At 43.7% G+C, this 21,426-nt stretch overlaps 1 pseudogene; it reads left to right on the top strand.

Moving 5' to 3' along the window:
* Window positions 1–3,928: 3,928 nt before the first annotated feature.
* The window catches only part of LOC119175997 (ADP-ribosylhydrolase ARH3-like), a 94,311-nt pseudogene continuing 76,813 nt past the window's right edge, over window positions 3,929–21,426 (top strand).

Here is a 21,426-nt window from a genome sequence, read left to right as displayed (position 1 = left end):
GCGAATAGGTCAGCGTGGCTATATAATGCAATTAATTCGTAAGTTGAGAATGACACTGTACGTGTGCTGTACTGTAATCAATACCGCAGGGCTTTTAATCAATATTTACGGTGCACTCTCATACTTGTAGTTTGTCGAGGCTCGAAGAGGGTTTAATATATGTATATAACAGTATGTACAAAATCCGCAGAGACATATTTTTGTCAAATGTTAAAGTTGCCAATGAGACTCGTTTTCGATGACATTTCCAGATTCTTGTCGTGAGTGGGCACAAGACACAGTAAATAGGACACAGGAAAGACGCATGGCGCCGGATGTCCTCGCGTTTCTTGCATATCAAAAAAAAAAAGCATTGCGTGGCTGCTAGCCGGCCGGCTCATGAGAACCCCTATCACTACATTTAGCTGAAAATTTAGCGAGAAATAAAAGTATCTGCCGCATACGCATCACTTTATTCAGTTTGCTGTTTATTTATACGTCTACTGCTTCACCGGACGTGCACAATAGATCAATGGTTTCTTGGCCTTCTCAAGCTTTTCAAGCTCTTACTGTAAAACACTGAAAATTTATCATCAACATTGCATGGTATTATTATTATTATTATTATTATTATTATTATTATTATTATTATTATTATTATGTGGTGGCTGGCATTTTTATTTTATCTTGAAAAATCAATGCCCCTCCCCTCCTGAGATCGTCTGATATCGGCTTTTAACCACAAATTATTCGTCCGAGGTGCATTCTTTCTGATTGCGGCATCAAAAGCAACTTGGCGAAAACCTATTGCCTTCACCAGATGTCACAGGATGGAAAGGTGGGCTAGTTGGTAATTCATGATGGTTCAGCGAACTGGGACACAAAGCAAAGAGGAGGCACACAGCATGAGCGCTCAACTAACAACTGAGTTGTTAGTTGAGTGCTCATGCTGTGTGCCTCTTCTTTGCTTTGTGTCTGTGCTTACCCCCGCGCTCCCAGTTCGCTGAACCATCTTCACCAGATGTCCCACGTTGTATTACCGTAGTCCCAATAGCCACCGCATGTATGCAGTACATAATTTGAAACGCCAGCCATCGTGGCGATTTGAAGACAACTTTTGAAAAGTTATTTGGATAACTTTCTGTGGCAGCACAGCAAAAGCTACGAAGTCCAAGCACGCCCTTTCTCACTATGCTACTGGACGTAATTTACGAACGTAAACTTTTATATAGTGTGGACAATAAAGGAAAATAAAAAATGAAAAATATAGATGTTATTTTCAAAATTGTTAGCATAGTTATTAGAAAGCTTACAGTACACTGTGCAGGATTTTTGTTCTTTGCTGTTTCTAGCTTTTTGGCTATCTGGTGTCATTCCACCTTTTTCCTGCCCCGGCAAACAACGATGGCGCTGCTCAGTTGCAGTATAGTGCCTAGAATATACTTCTAGCCACTATATACAGTTGCAGCAAGTTCGCATCGAAGCTTGCGAGCGAGCATGAGTGCGCGTTCGTTAGGTGAACTATATTCATCGAGCAGGTATAAACGAAGACAGTGGTGCGTCGATCGTGAAATATTTTGTTTCCCGCACTTGCAATCACCGAGAAGTTGTGTTCGTGTGATACCTTCAGTGAAAGTGTGACTCATAGCGATAGCCGTCTTGAAAGTGACACCGACCACCTGCCAGACTTCAGCAAGACCAGCTGCTTGAAAGCAAAATTGCGATCGGAAACTGTACGTAAAAGCGATCACCTTTTCGCTAAATTGCTTTGAATGTGTGGTCGCTATTTCGGCTGCCTGATACGATCACGCTGAAGATCACGTACTGTAACACCATACCCATCGGCGTCTACGGAGGGAGTGGTTCATTGTGCTTTGTAATAACAGCAATTTATGAGGAATAAATTACCAGTGCAAAGCTTCGCCTGGGCAACAGACGCCTTCATGGATATTAAGCTGTCGATTGTGCAAATGCAGCGTTCTTGGCCGAGCAAAGGTTCCGTTTTACTCACTTGGATTTACGAACCAGTCGTGGCCAAGATTTCTGCTACCCGTCGATGCCTTCGCGTTCCATTAAAAAAAATAACGTGAACGTCCCCAGAAAATTCTTGCGCCTCCAAAAGAAGGAAAACAACGATGCCGACACAATTAACATGCACTGAAATTTAGGAAATGTTTTCTTACCATTGCTTAGTTTATCCAATCGCCCAGTTCCAACTCGGACGTGCCTTTGTTTGCTGAAATAAATATTACGCTTCAAGGAAGCTTCTTGTTATTTTTATTTATTTACATATACTGCAGGCCTTCCTCGGGCCCATGCAGGAGTGAAACACAGGATTACAATCAAACCATGCATAGTTATACTCTGAATAGCTTGGCATAATTAAAATACTATGTTTTAAAAAATAAAATTTTGAAAGGGTAACATTTTATTGATTTCCTTCCAAAAACGCATCATTCATTGTTATTGGTGCTCGTGTGAAAACGTACAAGTTGGATGCACTTCCGAAACCGAAACCGAAATCGCACACAAACTGACTATGTGCCATTACACATGTGCAGAAGCTCCGCCCTCGTAGCTTTGGCTGTGCTGTCAACTTTATATGTTATTCTTTTGTGCTGCTACAGAAAGTTGTCGAACATGGAGGAAAAACGGTTGTCGAACATGTGACCGGTCGCAGATGCGCAAGCTGGCGCTTTACGGGGCGTCGGTCCGCGGTGATTTCATATCGACCATGTAGGTGTTCTGCGACCATGTCGACTCTCCGCGCCCGACCGCGTGCGCGTGACGGCTTGTTTTCAAATCGTCTGTGGGAATTCGGGGGCGTTTGCGGCGCGCGCGTTGAAGGCTCGAATGACTGAAACTGATACGCGAACCCGCTCGTGGACGTCTGGCGCTACTGTTTGAAAGGCTGCTGGTTGCCGCTTATCATTCAGCCGAAGGCTAGTGGACGTCTGGCGCTACGGTTTCAAAGGCTGCTGTTATAGGGCGTTACCGCTTATCATTCAGCCGAAGGCAAGTTTAGATGGTTCTTATGTTTCCATTGTCACCGTTTGTCGAGCTGCCCAGAAGGCCAGCGGTCACGGTGCGCTTTTAGGTTCAGGTTTGTTTCGACCTTTGGCGTCATAGCCTGTGAGGTTACTCTTGTTATCCTTAAGTTTATTATTGTGAAGGAGGTTCTTACCTTGATGGCGCATGTGCAAGCATTTGGAAGTGCGCAGTACGCGTGGTTCTAGTTGTGTACCCACCATCCTGACAGTCTGTCTAACCTATGAAATCAGTGCTCAAGACGGGACGAGAGGACGACACAAGCATGACACCGAAAGCGGTTTGTTTCGCTTGTCTCGTCCTAAGTAGAATTTCAAAGTTACTGCTGTGCACCAACCAGCCAAATCAAGCACACTGGTAGTGGTAGCAACGGTAGTGTATAGGTGTTCTGTGGCTCAAGTCCACGGAGGAAGGAAAGGTTCCTTCCTTTTCCTTTCCTTCCTCCGTTCTCAAGTCTGACCTATGTGCGATTGCGCTGCGGTTGATGCTCATACATTACCTGAATGATGGCTATTTTAAATATAATATTGTCGCACCTTTTCCAAATACGACAGTCAAAGCGCACATCATTAAATTTGCAAGCTTCAAGCAAGTTAATTGGCTGGTACGCGCCCGCACAAAAATGACCCCCCCCCCCCCCATGCCCTTTGCCATATTCTATTCATTTGCTAACGCTGCTTTAAAAGAATTTTTTTGTAAAGTAAAGCCACATTATTTCACAACATTTATAAAGCTTTCGTGTGATTCATGTGGTTAAACTTTTTTACGCGTGTTCATTTTAAACTGATATTTCGATTTTCGCACCATCGCCCCGCCGCGGTGGTCTAGTGGCTAAGGTACTCGGCTGCTGACCCGCAGGTCGTGGGTTCAAATCCCGGCTGCGGTGGCTGCATTTCCGATGGAGGCGGAAATGTCGAGGCCCGTGTGCTCAGATTTGGTTGCACGTTAAAGAACCCTAGGTGCTCAAAATTTCCGGAGCCCTCCACTACGGCGTCTCTCATAATCATATGGTGGTTTTGGGACGTTAAACCCCACAAATCAATCAATCATCGATTTTCGCACCATCACTCGTGGTATTTGTAGCTATGATGTGGCGAATTGGAATTCGCAGTTTGCGATATGATAGATGTTAGCGATTAAGTTTTCGACAATACTCATCTTATTCTGGCCCAATTCATTTCGGTCAAAACGAGCCCCCTGTGCACGTGTGACCGCGGCGACGTACGTATTACTTTTTGGTGATGCATGCACCGGGCAACAACACGCTCGTGAGCAACGCGTGAGAAGCTCCCAAATCGACAATGGCTGGAAATTTTCAGGCATATAGTTTATAAAATTGCGTAGTTGAAGGGCCGCCAGCTCGACAAATAAGTCACTCGAAAGCGAATCGACGTCGCTCGTACCAGTGTCGTTTTTATCGAGCTGTCCTTTCTTACATATGCAGCCTGATAGATTTTACCGTCCACTGATATCGTTTCCGAAGCCGTCATAAAGGCAACTGACCATTATGTGCAGGGCCAGATTGTCCAGGGTTCAAATGAACGGGGCCCTCCGGTTTCAGGGGGCCCCCCCAAGGGCCTGAAAAAATGGCCGACTTCATTGTTTTGTTCGAAAAAGTTTAACCCTTCTGCTAGATTCCCCTGATAGAAACAAATTACCTATTTCTGTAATCAATATTGTCGCAGTGCAACGCGAACAAAGAATGACAGCAGCTTACGACAGCGAAAAGAGCGTGCTCAGGATCGGCTGTGCAGCAAGACTCCTGCTTCGTTGTCGTCCCAAAAACTGCCTGTCCCACTAGCTGGAATCTACAAAACATTCCTATCGTAGTTCTTTTTCATATACACACGTGTCACTTGCCCCTCCTTATAGGAGCATCGCCCCAATGCTGATTCAGACCCATGGTATTTTTTTTAATGTGCAGTCAGTCGCTCACATAAGGCTTCATCCGCACTACATGCACAAGTTCAGGCTGGTGCTGGCGACGCCTTGGGCAGTGGGGACTGTTGGAGACGACCTCGTAGGTGACGTCACCTAGCTGCCGTGATATTCAGTATGGCCCGAAATATCGCCTTAGCAGCTCCTCGGACAGTCCACGTTTTCGTACGGGTGTCCGAACCCACACTCTGTCACCGATTTTGTACGTTACTATCCTATGGCGAGCATTGCAGCGGCCTGCGTCATAGTCTTGTCGCTGGCGGATCCGTAAGCGGGCGAGCTGCCTAGCTTCTTCCGCACGTTCAGTGAACACGTCAGCGCCTGTGTCGGTAGCGTCTTATTCATGTGGCAACATCGCATCCAGCATTGTCCGTCCCTCCCGTCCGTGAACCAAGCTGAATGGAGTCATGAGAGTCGTTTCTTGTCTAGCCGTATTGTATGTGAACGTGATATAGGGTAAAATTTCGTCCAAATTCTTATGTTGGACATCTACGTACATCGAGAGCATATATTCGATTTCTTGTTGAGGCGCTCTGTTAGTCCATTCGTTTGCGGGTGGTACGCAGTGGTCTTATGGTGAGCCATTCCACTTAGCATCAGGACATGGTCTAAAAGAGCTGCCGTAAATGCTGTTCCGCGGTCTGTTATCACGATAGTCGGGGCACCGTGGCGTAGCACAATATCTTCTATGAAAAATCTTGCCACTTCTGTGGTGCTCTTTTGGATATCCTTTGTTTCGGCATACCTGGTTAGATAGTCTGTTGCGACTATAACCCAGCGATTCCCTGCAGTAAAAGTAGGAAGGGGTCCCAAGATATCCATTCCTATCGTCGTTACGTTCTTTTTTCTATACACACGTGTCAATATACATGCTTCTAAGAGCATGTTCGTTGCATCACGTGCACAATCTTGAAGTCAGCTCACAGTTTTGCAGTCTGTGGTAAAAATGTTTCACTCACCCAAGATAATGCATCCTGTAGAGAGAAGGAGCTAATCCAGCGGATAGACACATTGAGCACTCTGATGAGGATTTTTAACAGCTACGGTTCAACACGCAATGCGAAGGCACATAGAAAGCGTTTCCTGTTCCTGTTTGAAATATCGTTTTAAAGCGCTTGATATTTAATTTGCTAAAATTTAATATTTTAATTTTAAACTATCTGTATTACTTGTGATCAGTAGGCATATACAATGTGTATATAGCACTTTATCGAAATGCTGCCTTAGAAGAGCCTAAATGTTTGTTGTTGTGTGAAAGTAAAAGTAGCTAGATGATTGGTAGCGTATTTACGGGAAGTCATTGGTGCACCAATGGGGGGGGTTAGGGGGTTGTAACCCCCCTCCCCCAGAGGCGGATCTAACCCCCTCTTACATGCCCCAATGTCCTTCTCACCGAGTCACCTACATCAGTGGTGCACCGAAGGGGGCGGGATCCAGTGGTTTTAATTTCCCCCACCAGAGGTCGCCCACCCCCATACGTGCAGCCTTGTTTTCAAGTTGTTGTCGTTTCAATCCAAGAAGTGGCTTGAGGGCGAAATTGCCTGATTTATTTTATTATTATATTCACACATCTACTCCTATACTGAAAGAACAGAAACCACACGCTCTGTGGCTCAAGCTGCATTTACTTCCAGTGAACGCAGCTTTGTAAAAAAAAAAGCTGCTTTCACGAGTCGTCAGTCTGACCGTTTGTATTTTATTCTTGGTGGAAGAGAGGCTGTTTACAATGACAATGCCCTGCGTGACTTGGCTTTGGTGCACACTGCATGTAACTTCAAACAACGCCTCTTAGAAAAATTATATCTGGAACGTAAGCCGCGAACGTGCTGCCCTACCCTCAGATTTTACCCTCCCCCTCCGGTACGGAGGCGAACGCCTGTGGCGATCGCCCCTTGCGAGCACAGCAATGCTCTCACAGTTGCCTCCGAGCAGCTGTGATGTCACGTGACAGAGCGGTACTGTAATGTCATGTGACAGAGCGGTACGGAGGCAGGCGGGCCCACGCGGCGAACGGTCGCAACACGCGGTAGGAGGCATGGCCTCCAAGATTTTGTGCTGGCAGCAAGCTCTCAATTGAAGAGAGAGCCACATTCCAAGCATAGTTTTTCTAGGAGGTGTTGCTTCAAAATGTATTACATCTAGCAGCTCAACCAGCTGCGTATGCAATGCTACTTACATGTATGTTGCAAATGAGCAACATTTGCAACATACATTTGTAATACTTGTGTTCATGTGCTTCGAGTTGTCGATGAGTACACCCTCGCGCTGTCAAATGCTAGCTTGCTGGTTAGCTCAATTGGCAGAGCGACTGCCCCAGATAGGTGTTGGTCCTGGTTCGAACCACGTACCAGGACGAATTTTTCGGCAACTAAAAGGCTTTCTTTCTGAGAAATCCATGAATTTCTGAGAAATCCATATGAATTTTCTTGTGGCTTCGTTCTACAAACGGGTGGTTGTCTTCTTTCCCTTTCATACATGTATGTTCAGTACAAGAGTTCGCAGTGTTGTTCACAGCTTATAACATCCGGTTCACACGGGCAAATCTACTGCACTGACTTGCATACATGGAAATACCTGGTTCACTTGGACACTTCTAATGCAATTAGAGATTATGATCTGAAATGCCTAGATACCACTAAATTATCGGCCTCACAAGGCTTGATTTAATGGCCCTAAAGGTGTGATGTGACGAAGCTGCATTGTAATAACATTACGCTCAAGTTTCTTTATATGTACAACTTTCTTCAAATAAAGAAGTCATGAAGCTAATATTATAGAAATAACAAAGTTTATTTAATGGCCTAACTCGCTTTACGTTGTGCCCATTTCTAGTTTCGATGCCGGTGGCAGTTTCGTTACTTTTTCTTGAATACTTCACATTATAGTGAACATGAATTGTGTCCATCATGTAGCTTGTTTTTCTTCTAAATAGTTAACAATAAGCACACTACTTGCGGAAAAACATTCTTTTTGCATGATAAATGAGCTCCTCAAAACACGAAGTAAGAACGACGGCAAACGCGTCGCCGCTGCAATGCTCTTTAGATTTAAATTCTTTCCAATTAGCATCACTGTTGATGTGCAAATGGTGTATAATTCAAATTGGCAGGATGAAGTGAAGTTAACTATCGATCCTCTGAAAAAAGAAAAGAAGTATTTCAAGCATTCTTGCCTTTCCAGATACATTGTGTGACTTCTTTTTCTTGCCTCATCATAATGCATTAAGTTTGTTGAATATACATAATTTCTCAGGAACTCTGAGCCCGTGTCTGCATGTCGCCGTAACAAATATATCAATGAAACACGCCAAGGAACATCTTTTACTCGATTGGAACCGTAGCCGTATCTTCTCAAAGACCAGATTCATCTGAAAGACTGTCGTTTCATGAGATCTTAAGCCGCCTTTATCCTCTCATCTAGATTTATTGAACAAGTACTCAGTTCCTCTTAAAACAGAGGCTCATTGTCACTTTTGGATGTTCTTGCAACCTGAAAATAAAACTGCAAGTACACCTACCCTAACTGATATCCTCACTTCACTTCAGACCACCCGAAAATCCGCGATACATCAGTAGTAAAGACAGTAATGCGAAGAGCTAATGCGAAGAGCCGCAATCCGGTGCAGCACACAAATAAAAAAAAAGAGTAAAAAAATGCGGTATATTTAGCAATCACGCCAAAAACGGTTACCCAAGATTGTTTATTCAAACCAGGAACACAGTACTATCTTAGAAATGCAGCTACAGTATTCCCCCTATGAACACCATGACAGAAACATATCAATCTTCAATGTCCAAGGCGCCAGCGTAACCATCGCCCGTTTGAAGCAAACTCGGGCGATGTGCCATTCGTGGAAACCCGAGTCGGGTGATAGTAAGAAGGCGAGTGGCCCGTCTACTTCGCTGCGGCCACACACACTCAAACTCCAAAACATGAGCGATAAAGGCCGAGCTAGGGCCAGTTATAAACCGGAAACGATGCTGCGCACGCGTCTTCAAAGTGAGACCACATGTTCGAAGAACTGCATACGTACTCAGCTACCGAAAAAAAAAAAGCAAAGAAGTCTCGCTGATTTCTCGCACTTCGAATGCGTTGCCCGCAGTCGAGGATGGGGACGGGTGGTTCATGCCTCCCCTCTTTAAACTCTAAAGAGGGACTGTATGCATTCCGAAACGTTGGGACAATGCCCACTTAATGTTCTAAAGATCAGAAAGCACTTCGAAAGACCTGTTTTCTGTTTTCTTCGGGGCTTGCGCAGGCAAACGGCGTCTCCAGAATGATGGTCATGCATTTTCTCCTAGACAGCGGACGTACAGTGAGCACTGGAGTGGCGAGGAGAAAGGCAGCCTTGCGCGCGGCTCGTTTGTCAAAGCGACTGCAAACCGCGGAGGCTCTGCAGCAGAAGCACATGACGATATTAGTTTAAGCACATACGTACGCTGTGGTTCTTGCATTTCTAAGCAAACCTTATAGCGCGTGCGCCGCTAGCATGGTCACCAGCCACCTCGCACCGCACACATGCAGGGACCCCAAGCAAGCACGACTGCCATGCAAAACCTACAGTTGCGAAGAAGGGAGCAGTAATACGCCGTGGTATAATGAGAAAAAATGGCTTTGGGAACTTGCGAAAGGTATATTGGTGGAGTTCATCTTTTTTTGCTTTTTTTTTTTCAGAAGCTATGTGTCACGCTCTCTTCTTTTACCCCTTCTTTCTTGCATGTGGTATATCAGACAAAAGCCACCCATGCATGCATGCATTCAGTTCGCTCGCTACAACTCGTGCTCTGCGTCTGCTGCGCAAAGGTGCATTGGTAGTGCGCTTCCGAACAGATCACAGGCTTCGCTGAAGTGCCAGTTGAACACGATCCTCGCCGACGTCTTGAAAAAGATTTCACATTGAAATTGAAGACACGCAGCAACAGCACCGGAATCCTCGGATTACAGCCAAAAAGGAAGCGATTACTCGGCACATACTGCCGTCAGATGCGTTCATTAATTAGTCATTACTGAGGATGCTTCAGTCGCCAAACTTGAGCACCCGAATGACATTGCGAATAGGTAAGCGTAGTTACAATGCAGTTGATCCGTAAGCTGAGAATTTTACTACACATGTGCTGCATTGAGCTGTACATATTTTTTATAATCAATACTGCAAAGCTTATAATCAATATTTATGGTGCACTTTCATACTCGTAGTCTGATGAGGCTCAAAGGAAGGTAAATATATAGGATATTCTGTTTGCATTATCCAGAAAATCCTCACTTGCAGTTCTTTAACTGCTAAAGTGGTCAATGGAGCTTGTTTGTATCGCATTTACTGATTACTCAGGTAAAAAGACAAAATGCACAATAATTGAGGCACAAGAAAGGCACACTGCGCCAGGTGTCGCCGTGTGTCTTTCTTGCGTTCCTTTTTTTTTTGCTCTACCATAGAAGTCACATTCTTTTTAAACAGCATTGTTTGACCGCCAACCGGTGGAGACGTCAGCACCAGAATCGCTAAACGGAGCTGAAAAGCTAGAAAAAATAAGTATTTGCCAGACGTCTCTGTTGAGAATTATGTTACGCCTTGTCTTATTCGATTTCTCGTTCATTTTGTATGTGCACTGCTTCATTCAACGGTTTCTTGGCCTTCTCAAGGTTTTTCAAGGTCTCTCGGTAGAAACACTTAGAGATTCTTGTCATCGTCATCTCATTGTACAGTAAAACCTCGTTAATTCGAAGTCACTGGGGCCGCGAGAAAGCTTCGAATTAAGCGGGTTTTCGAATTAACAGAACATACGAGAAGTGGGATGCAAGGAGCCCCGCCGCGGTTGGTCTAGTGGTTAAAATACCCGACTGCTGACCCGCAAGTCGCGGGATCAAATCCCGGCTGCGGCGGCTGCATTTTCGATGGAGGCGGAAATGTTGTAGGCCCATGTGCTCAGATTTGGGTGCACGTTAAAGAACCCCAGGTGGTCGAAATTTCCGGAGCCCTCCACTACGGAATCTCTCATAATCATATGGTGGTTTTGGGACGTAAATCCTACAAATCAATCAATCAATCAGTGGGATGCAAGGAACTTAGAACTATTCAAAGTAATCAGTGCAGTAATCAGTGTGCCGGCTAGCTTGCCACTCAAAAGGTCATGTTTTCCAGCAATATCTGGACGTTATTTGGCCGCGAACATGAAGGAATTGGGGGCCTCGCTGCTGCCACCGAAAAAAATAATGTGGTCGTAATCAATTAAAATGTGCGCCTGCAGAAAATAAGACATCTTCACTCCAGCACAGTAGTGACATGCGGGCAGCATGTTCTTTGCGCCTCGCTTCGTCAGCAAGTCATTATGCGACCACTGGCACATTCTATTATAATTATGACTTTAATAATGGACATTATGACGAATCCCACGATGTGTTTTGGTTGGAAAAAATAATCTTTGAAACTTTCAAAATTAGTTTTTGAAGTAGGTGTTGCTGGCAAAAACTCCGCGAGCAGTGCAAAGACTCGTATTGCTGAGGCAACCGGCAGTCGAATGTTCGCATACATCGTGATTTCCGCTAAACTGTCCTGTATTAATTTCTTTACGGTCCCAGAAAGAATGGGTAAACCAAAACCATGGCCCGCTGACGTTGCAAGAAACATGCAATAAGCTGCCCGCATGTCATTGCTGTGTTGCAGTGAAGCATGGCTTGTTTTCCGCAGGCGCACGTTTTGGTTGACCACAAGACCGTTTTTTCTTGTCTCTTCTTTTTTGCGCTGGAAGTAGCGAGGCTGGGGTGCTTCAGCTGCCACTCGTTAGTATCGATACATTGCATTGCCTTGTGGCTATTAATAGCCGTCGTTTCGTGGATTCGCGGCAAAATCGGGATCTGGAACTGGCACATGGCACTCAAAGTTTTCGAATTAACAGGACTGGTGCCGGCCGCCGTTTCATATTATTCACTCAAACTTGCATTGCAAAATACGGGACTGCGGAAGTCCTTCGAGTTAAGCGGGTTTTCGAAATCACAGAGTGCAAATTAACAAGTTTTTTGTATATAATAATAATACTTATTATTATCATTATTATTATGGCAGGTAATACAACCTATAATAATTATTCAGTATGTGGTACTTTCAGTTTTATTTCAAGTTTCACCCCCCCCCCCCCCAGAGAGAAATCCTGGGCACGCTAATGCTGCAAGTACATGCGAACAGTTTCTGAAAAAGGCCCACCTGTCAACTTCGGCAGGGCTCACATGCTAGCAACGAAAGCTTGCGCTACCGAATCAGTGAAGCTGAAGCATATAGAGGAAGCTAGTGTTCGCAAAGGCGATTCCTGATTTTCGAGGAAAGATGTCTTCTCTTGAAACAATTGGGCAAACAATTCTATAGGGTAAGACGAATGGAAGAAATGGTCTGCAGTTCTAATTGTCGTATACATTCCTTGTTTTCATCTTAACTTCTCGCACAGTTTAGTCTTCTTTCAGTGTGATCCACAGAACCAGAAAAATAATGCTGTCCTTGTGTCTTCGTCTCCTGATATAGATAATTATTATGATGACAATCTTTCCTCGTGCTCTGCGAGAAAGAAAAAGCTCAGGTGATATCAAACACTCCGAAGACACTTAAGATAAATAATGCTTGTATTCTTTGCAGCTAAATTTAAAAAGCGTCAAGTCTCAAGCATCATAGAGTTTCCCATATATCCAGTAGAGAGAACTCTGGCGCTAGTGTGTCTGGGAGCTGCAACGCATGGCGCTTCAGGGAGCATGGGAATTGTCTAATCTTTGTACTTCTGGCTCTGTGTGTGTTCATGTGGCTTGAAGCTGTTCTGTCACGAAACAAAAATCGGCAAATGTTCAGCTGTTGCACTTTGGCACTTTAATCCTTTAGGCTTGCCATGTGAAATCAGGTCACAAAGTTCAAACGAGTTCATTCTTACCTTCGAAACAAAACCGAAACACCGCAATAAACGAAGCCACAAGTGGGATTAGTTGCCCGCAAGTGTGAAGACTATAGGCAAATCTATGTCATACCCATGATTCTAATGGTAGGTGAATGATTGTAGTGCCAAAGTCCCCTCTAGTTAATTTTAGAAAACTCAATGTCAAGCAAGACCAGATGACAAAGGAAGAAGGAAAGGATGTGGTGGGGGCCCTCCTTATTTTTTTTAATCGGGCCCTCTGCACTGTCAATCCGGCCCTGATTATGTGGCAGCCGGGCCCCGTTAGTGACGTGCACGTGACGGGTTATAGTCGGCGCTGTGCTTTGGTTTCTTCTGCCGGTTTGCCATATGATCAGCCCTGCCAATGAAGTGTTCATCGTCAACGGGTGCTAGCGCGCTCGCCGAGCGTTTGAAAACATAATTATACTGCATCATACTTGAACAGTGCTAACAAAAATAACATGTGCAACGAATTAACATTAAAGAAAATGCGAAGCGCGGGAATCTAACCGCTGGCTTCTCAAGTGTGAGTGCGACACCTCTCCGCTAAGCCATAAAATAGCTTTCTTCTTTTTCTTTTTTTGATGATTCCAGAGCTTCTAGCTAGGGGTGCACAGGCAACCTGGGTGGCCGCTCATGTCGTTGTCAACAGGGGGGGGGGGGGGGGGGGCACTGCTTGCACCAAGAACTTTTCAATTAGCTTTGTGATTTGAACAGTGTACCCGACATCATGTGCCTGTATGCCAACCTTTTAATCATTTATAAAGTTAGGTATGTGAGCTGCCAAAACGGTTTTATTGTGCTGCTACTCTCATGTTTACTTATGTTAGTAAACATGTGAGAAGTAGGTGGCTCAAAACGCAACACGTTTTGCTATCTAACAATTGAAAACAAAAGGTTGAAATAAATGCCCATGGTGCAACTTTTATGTGGTAGCACTTGCCACATTGTAGTCATGTTGTATTTTGTTTTGTTTTATGTTTTCGAATGTAAGAAAATATTACATATTTCACATCGGACAAATCGTGCCTAGGTTTACCAACTGTCTCGGATTATGCGGGACTGCCCCTACTTTTTAAGCACAGTCACGTGTTCCACACCGGCCTTGTTTAGACAGCTGTAAAGCTTTTGTTTGGGCTAGGTGGTGCATTCTGGAACACATATTTGGGCTGTGTGAGAAAGCGTGGACAAAAAAAGAGCAGACAGTACAGGTGCAAATGTGCCCATCCTGTGTACTCTTCTTTGTACATGGTTTTTTTGCGCAGCCCAAATATGTGTTCAGGACAGCTACATGTCCTGTATTTGTTCTGGACCGTTCAGTTAGAAATTTTAGTGCACATCCAACTACGCACCCCGCCTAAGGAACAGAAAAATAGCACAAATAACATGCGCAGAGCAATGTTGTGGGGGCTAGTGGTGTTTACGAGAGGCTTCGTAGCCACTTCAGCTGCACTTTCACGAGTACATTATTTATTTATTTATTTATTTATTTATTTATTTATTTATTATCCAACAAAGCGTAGTATTGTGAACATCTTGGGGTTGAAGTGCTTCGAGAGGCTGCAGCTCTTAAGAAACAGAGGATTTGCCTTTTGTCTGTAAGATACCGTGCTAGCTCACTATGTTAGTGTACACATGCTCCCCCCTCCTGACTTCCTCAATTAAAAAGTGTGTAATCCTACATGTGCCAGAAAGCTTAATGTGGGGGAATATATGTGGTTTAAGTGCTCTTCAACCAGAGGAAATCATTGAATTAAGTGCCTGACTTGGCACGTTAGGTCGATTAGATGTATCTTTTCAAAATGCAGTCATTAACCAATATGAGGTCTCAACCAAATCAGTTTGAATGTAGTTAGTCACATTATGCATTATACCGATTGGTCATTAGCTCAATAAATGCAGTTATTAACTGATAAAAGTTCTATATGAGCAATTACTAAGGTGTTATTTACAGCATAATGTCATATGAGCCAATAAATCTATCCACCTCCTAGGCAGACAAGCTAATTTGGCTCCCCTTATATGTGATTTGTGATAATGCTTAAAAGGGGACGTTTTACCGGCTGCAGTGTTCTAGTGGATATGGTGCTTGACTATTCACCTGAAGGTCACGGGGTTGAATCCCGGCCACGGCAGCCGCATTTTCGATAGAGGCGAAAATGCTGGAGGCCCGTGTACCTATGATTTAGGCGATTGTTGAAGAACCCTCGGTAGTCTAAATTTCCGGAACCCTCCACTATGGAATCTCTAATAATTGTATTGTAATTTTGGGCCATTATATTCTAGTAGTTATTATTAGTAAAAGTGATCTACTCTTTTTCATGCAGGTCCACAGACCATAAGAAATAATATTGAAAAAAAAAACTTGCAATGTCATTTAATAGTGTTAAGAAGACTAGCAGGGGTAGAGACAGGTAAGTGTATATACTAGCTATTTTGTGCTGGAAAAAGTATATGGTGACTGTTAAGTGTCTACCTATAATGTTAGATGTATGTCAAGTAAATCTCATTCCAAGAGCACTAAATAGCTGCTCTTCTAAAGTAGTTGATTTGATCTTGCCTTTTCAAGTGAAACTGCACACGGCACACATTTTCAGTTGTATCCCTATTTCAGTCTAACACTTAGCTTGTAGAGTTTCTGTACTGTATTTAATTACAAATAAAGACTGCATAAGCAGAAACTACAAAAACCACAATGTGTTTAGCTGCAATTTATTCTTATGTGTTTCATGTTCTAAAGAATAATTAAAGGACAGGTATTAAGGTCTTGAAAACACCCAAAGTAGGCACTTCGGTCTTCCATGTCAGTACAATAAAGTTTTAAATAATATAACATTGCTCACATATGAGTTCCGAAGGCAGCAAATGCGTATTGATTATACATTGCTGCTCTGATTTGCTGGGCACATTAGAAGGTGCTTTTCTTTTTCTTCTTTTTTTCAACACTGCACCATTCTGTCTAGACACCCACCTGCAGTGCGGGTGTGCTGACAAAAAGAAAGGTTTCATGATCTTTGTTGCTGCTAAGAACTGTAAAAAACTATTAGAAGGATTAGCAACTCAACTAAAACTGACAGTGCTAGCTCTTCTAGGTCAGACTGTCAGGTGCGATTCTGTGAGCACCTTGCTGTTCCAGCAGTGTTTCTATGTGCCCTTTGTAAACAAGTAAATGAATGTGATTGCAGAACAAAAACAGCACTCCCTTATTACATGACTAAGTTTTTTATTTTTATTTTCTCTGTGGCTTTCTGTGCGGACTCCCCAGGCATCCGTAAGTGATGGATTTCGTATAGTAGATGTGTCTTATAGGTGAGCAGTAATTGAAAGCTGTTCTCTGCATCATGCTAGGCTTTTTGAAAAAGCAGTTAGAACTTTAGCAAGTTTTGGTAGCTGTAGCACAAGTTCTTAGGCAAGACAAGTTAATGAAAATGTGTGAGAAAGTCCATAGGAGTTGGTATGCACATAATTTTATTTTCACTGTGAAGCTTTATATGGCTAGATTCTGGTGGGTAGCATGCCTTAATGAAAGGCGCATTGAAATAACAATTTTCGGCACTCCTCATGCATTGCCCCTTCTCACTTTTGCGGACGGGAGGCAAGACTGCTGGTTGAACAGCTACAGAAACAACCATCTTTCTACAGAAGTTCATCAGCAACTAAAATTTTGTCACTATGCTTTCAAATTCATATACCGGTAGACATCTTAGACATGCAAGGGCAATAGAAGAACTTGACGAATGTGAATCAGCGGTAATAAATGAGGATAATTTTAATGATACTGTGTTGAGTGACCATAGACATTAGCAATTTGCAGCAGTATTTTCAATTTTTTTGTAATTTTTCATATTTCTTTCTTTGCTTGTAGGAGGACATCCCAGGATACTTGGAATGATTTTGAACAGAAAACAGGAACTCAGACGAGGGGAGTATTGCTTGCAAACAGTCCTGTGCCTCACACTTCTTGGACCAAGAAAGAGCTGTGAGCAGTTTTTTGTAACCTTTATGAGCTACATGTTGTAAAACTTTCGCCTGTTTGACCCTGCTACCATTTATGTTTATTTTAACACTAAATTATCGTAACACTCTGTAATTTCCCAAATGGAATATTATATCCATGCACGAGTGGTAGGGACGAATGCCTGAGACTGTTTCAGTAACCATTGTGACACATGCAAGCTAAGCCTTGTTATACCAAACCTCAGATGAGCCAAAACAAGAAATATATATATTATATATACATATTTTTCATGATACAGTAGATTAACTTTGTGCTGCAGTTTCAATATAACGCAACCTTTGCACATTGCGTACACTCACTTGGCCTCTTAATAGCAAATGAAAGGTTAGTACTCATTGGTTGAGGGAGGATCGACCCTTCTTTTACGTAAAAATGTTGCCGATAGGTGGTATCTTAAAAGCTCTTGAGCCAACAGATAGAAGCACCCTTGTGCAATATAGCACCTTATGTAGTGTGGCCATTGGTGTGGCCATTGTCATAGTGTACTGCTAAAGATGTTTTGCATCTTTCATTGGAAAGGCCCTGTAATTAATCAATACAACTTCAACTGGATGCTTTTATGGTGAAGCATTATAAATACATAGAGATGTGATGGAGGCCACTAACGAAAATGCAACTGTGGCTTGTCACAAACAAAATTATTGAGATACTACTTATGTCAACATCTGCCTAGCAATGTGTGTATTGCGAGACATGACCCACAGTTGCCGTATTCTGAGGACCCCCCTGCAGGAGACATCCAACCCGATCGCGGCCCCAACACCAAAAAGAGCCCCCAATCTTTGCTGTGAGGCCACATAGCCCCGCTGTCGGGTGTCGCTGCTGCGCAAACCGTAACCGAATCGGCAACGAGTAAAGTAAAAACACACTATACTATACTGATGGGAGACTTTAATGCAAAGGTAGGGAGGAAGCAGGCTGGAGACCAGGCAGTAAGAGATTATGGCATTGGTGCTAGAAACGCCAAAGGAGAGCTACTAGTAGAATTCGCAGAACGCAATAATTTACGGATTTTGAATACCTTCTACCGAAAACGAGAAAACCGCAAGTGGACATGGAGGAGCCCTAATGGCAAAAATAAGAACGAAATAGACTTTATAATGAGTGCACACCCAGGCATCGTGCAGGATGTGGAAGTGGTTGGCAAGGTACGATGCAGTGATCATAGAATGGTACGGTCTCAAATTCGCCTAGACTTGAGGAAGGAACGACAGAAACTGATACGCAAGGAGCCAATCAATGAGCTAGCACTGAGAGGGAAAGTACAGGAATTCAGAGTCTCGCTTCAGAATACGTACTCGGCTCTTAGTGAGGAAACCAACCTTGGAATAGATACAATGAATGATAATCTGACGAGTATCATTACGGAGTGTGCAGTGGAAGTTGGAGGCAGGGTAGTTAGACAGGACACTGGCAAGCTTTCCCAGTAAACGAAGAATCTCATTAAGAAGCGTCAAGTCATGAAAGTCTCAAGTACAACAGACAAAATAGAACTGGCAGAGCTTTCAAAGTTGATTAATAGGCGTAAAGTATGCAATGTAAGAAGGTATAACATGGAGAGAATTGAACACGCTCTGAAAAACGGAGGAAGCGTCAAAGCAGTGAAGAGGAAAATTGGGATAGGCAAAAATTGGATGTATGCACTAAGGGACAAAGAAGGCAAAATAACTACCAATATTGATAGGATAGTTAAAATAGTGGAGGAGTTTTACAGAGATCTGTACAGTAGCCAGGACAACCTTGACCTTAATACTATAAGAACTAGCAGTAACCCAGATGACACCCCACCAGTAATGATAGAAGTCAGAAAAGCTTTGGAGAGCATGCAAAGAGGCAAAGCTGCTGGTGAGGATCAGGTAACATCAGATCTGCTGAAAGATGGAGGAGAGATTGTGTTAGAAAAAACTAGCCACCTTGTTTACGAGGTGTCTCCTGACGGGAAGGGTACCAGAGTCTTGGAAGAACGCTAACATCATCTTAATACATAAGAAAGGAGATGACAAGGACTTGAAGAATTACAGGCCGATCAGCTTGCTCTCTGTAGTATACAAGCTATTTACAAAGGTAATTGCTAACAGAGTAAAGAAAACATTAGAATTCAATCAACCAAAGGAACAGTAAGTTACCCCTAATGACCAGCAGTTATCCGACCTATGATTTCTGCTTCGTAGGTAAGTACTGGTAAAATGCAGCTGTTATATACCTTTCTCTTGAGGGATAGTGATAGACTACCATTCATTACTTGGGAATGCTTGCCTAATGTGCTCCACCCCATCCTTATTCTTTTAATTATTTCACTTGTTAGTATACGCCAGTGACGCAGAGACGATGCGTGTTGCTGAGTGTGTCGATACCAACTAACTTTACTGTTTGTTCAACTCGGGGACCTGTTCCCCTTTCCTCTCCCTCTCCGAGCCTTTGTTGGAGGTGCAGAGGGAGGGAAAGGAATGTTTGTCTGTGACATCCTGACAGTGCCGCCTGCTGCTGCGCGTTGCTCACTAGAGTTCACTGAAGTACTCTCCTCCCCCCCCTTCTAGTGAGAGCATGATCGCAGGCATTCTTTGGAGGAAAATCTCAAACTCTAGACAACTGTCAAGGCTTGTTGTGCTGCCCGCTAGTTGCTGCATCTGACGCAACAGTTGGCTTGATCAGCAGTCGCCCAGTTCGGCCTCGCGTAGTAGTTACTGTAGGTGCTCCGGCTCCAAAGGGGTGAGATGGCTAATTGTAGCCTCTTTTAGCACTCAATATGCATCTTTTGCTGGTGGGAGAAGCAGAGTGTCGCGCACCTCACTCACTGTGGCATGTGTAATGTCGGCCACCACGTGGTGGTATTTGGTGGTGGCGGCAGTGATGCGACGAGCTGAGCTTCCACCTAGATGAACCAAAATGCTGGGTTCCTGGTCCAAAAGGGAAGAAGCTTCATGTCCGATACAGCCACTGCCACGCTGTCGACGGCATCGTGGTGTTCCATGTTCGGAACTACAGGCCACCAATTTTTGGTATGCACGAGTTACACAGAGACGAAGCGTGCTGCTGATAGTCTGGATACCAACTAACTTTATTGCATGTTCAACTCGGGGGCTAGTTCCCCTTTCCTCTCCCTCTCTGCATCTTTTGTTGGCGGTGCAGAGGGAAGGAAAGGATTGTCGGTCTGCGACATGCTGGCAGCTTCATCTGCTGCACCGTGGCACACTTATAGTTCTCTACACACTCTCACGGTTTCACTCTGCAGTTACCACCTGTCCGAAGTAGGTTTATAACTTCCAATGTCTGGCCACCTATCTCACAGCACAGTTCTGTGCCAACTGTTGTACATTACTTTAGTTTTATGCATATCAATTTTCAGACCTACTCTTCTGCATGTCCAGTTGAGTAATCGTGAGCTTTAATTTGTCCCCTGAGTTACTCACCAAGGCAATGTCATCAGCGAATTGCAATTACTAAGATACTTTCCATTAACACTTATCTCTTACTCCTCCCAATCTAGGGCTCTGAAAAGCTCCTGTAAACACTCGATAAAATAGCATTGGAGAACAGCAGCGTGTTGAAGTAAGAGTAGTGTTTTCGACATAGTGATACTGTACTTCACTAATTCGCGAAAATTCATTTTGCTTTTTAGTGTCCCTTTCAGTCTAGGCGGATCTGAGACCTTACCATTCCATGGTCACTGCATCGGATCTTGTCAACTACTTTCACATCCTGAAAAATGCCTGGGTGGGCACAAAGTATGAAGTCTATATTTTATTTTTAGTAACGCTATTAGGACTCCTCTATGTCTACTTACAGTTAGCTCGTTTTCTGAAGAAAGTAAGTATTCAAGATCCATAAATTATTGATGCGTTACATGACCTCTCTGGCATTTCTAGAGCTGATGCCATATTCCCCCACTGCATGATCTCCAGCCTGCCGCCTTGCTTCGCTTTAAAGTTGTCCCGTAGTACAGTATACTGTGTCTTTACTCTTTGCCGATTCTAAATCTTTGTAGTAACATTAAACTAAATCATCATTATGGCTGGATGTGGGTGCGTGTGTGTATATATATATATATATATATATATATATATATATATATATATATATATATATAAATATATATTGTCGCTAGGTGAAAATAACAGAGCACAGGACGACGGTGCGACCAGAAAAACGGGGTCTGTATTAACAGAACAAAAGAGCAGCCACTTCGACTTCTTCTTTCTCAGAGGAATCGTGGGTGCTGTCCACGCTCATCACTTCGTCGTCCTTTGTCTTCTTGCCCGGCCTTTAGCCGTGACATTAGCCTCCCATTCAAGAAAGCATCGTCCCGATGCTTTATAATCAAAGCGGTTTGTACTCGTTGGAAACGCATGAGTTCATTCGGCGAAGTAAGGCTTCATGCGTACCACATGCACAACTTCTGGAGCACACCTTCGACGCCTTGAAGAGTGCGCAGTATCAGGAACAACCTCATAATTAATGTCACTGAGACGTCGCTGAACTTTATAGGGACCGAAGTACCGTCTTAACAGTTTTTCTGAGAGGCCACGGCGCCGA

Source organism: Rhipicephalus microplus, chromosome X (assembly GCF_043290135.1).
Source record: "Rhipicephalus microplus isolate Deutch F79 chromosome X, USDA_Rmic, whole genome shotgun sequence".
NCBI lineage: Eukaryota > Metazoa > Arthropoda > Arachnida > Ixodida > Ixodidae > Rhipicephalus > Rhipicephalus microplus.
Note: the sequence above shows the minus strand (reverse complement) of the source record. Positions and strands in the feature narration are given on the sequence as shown.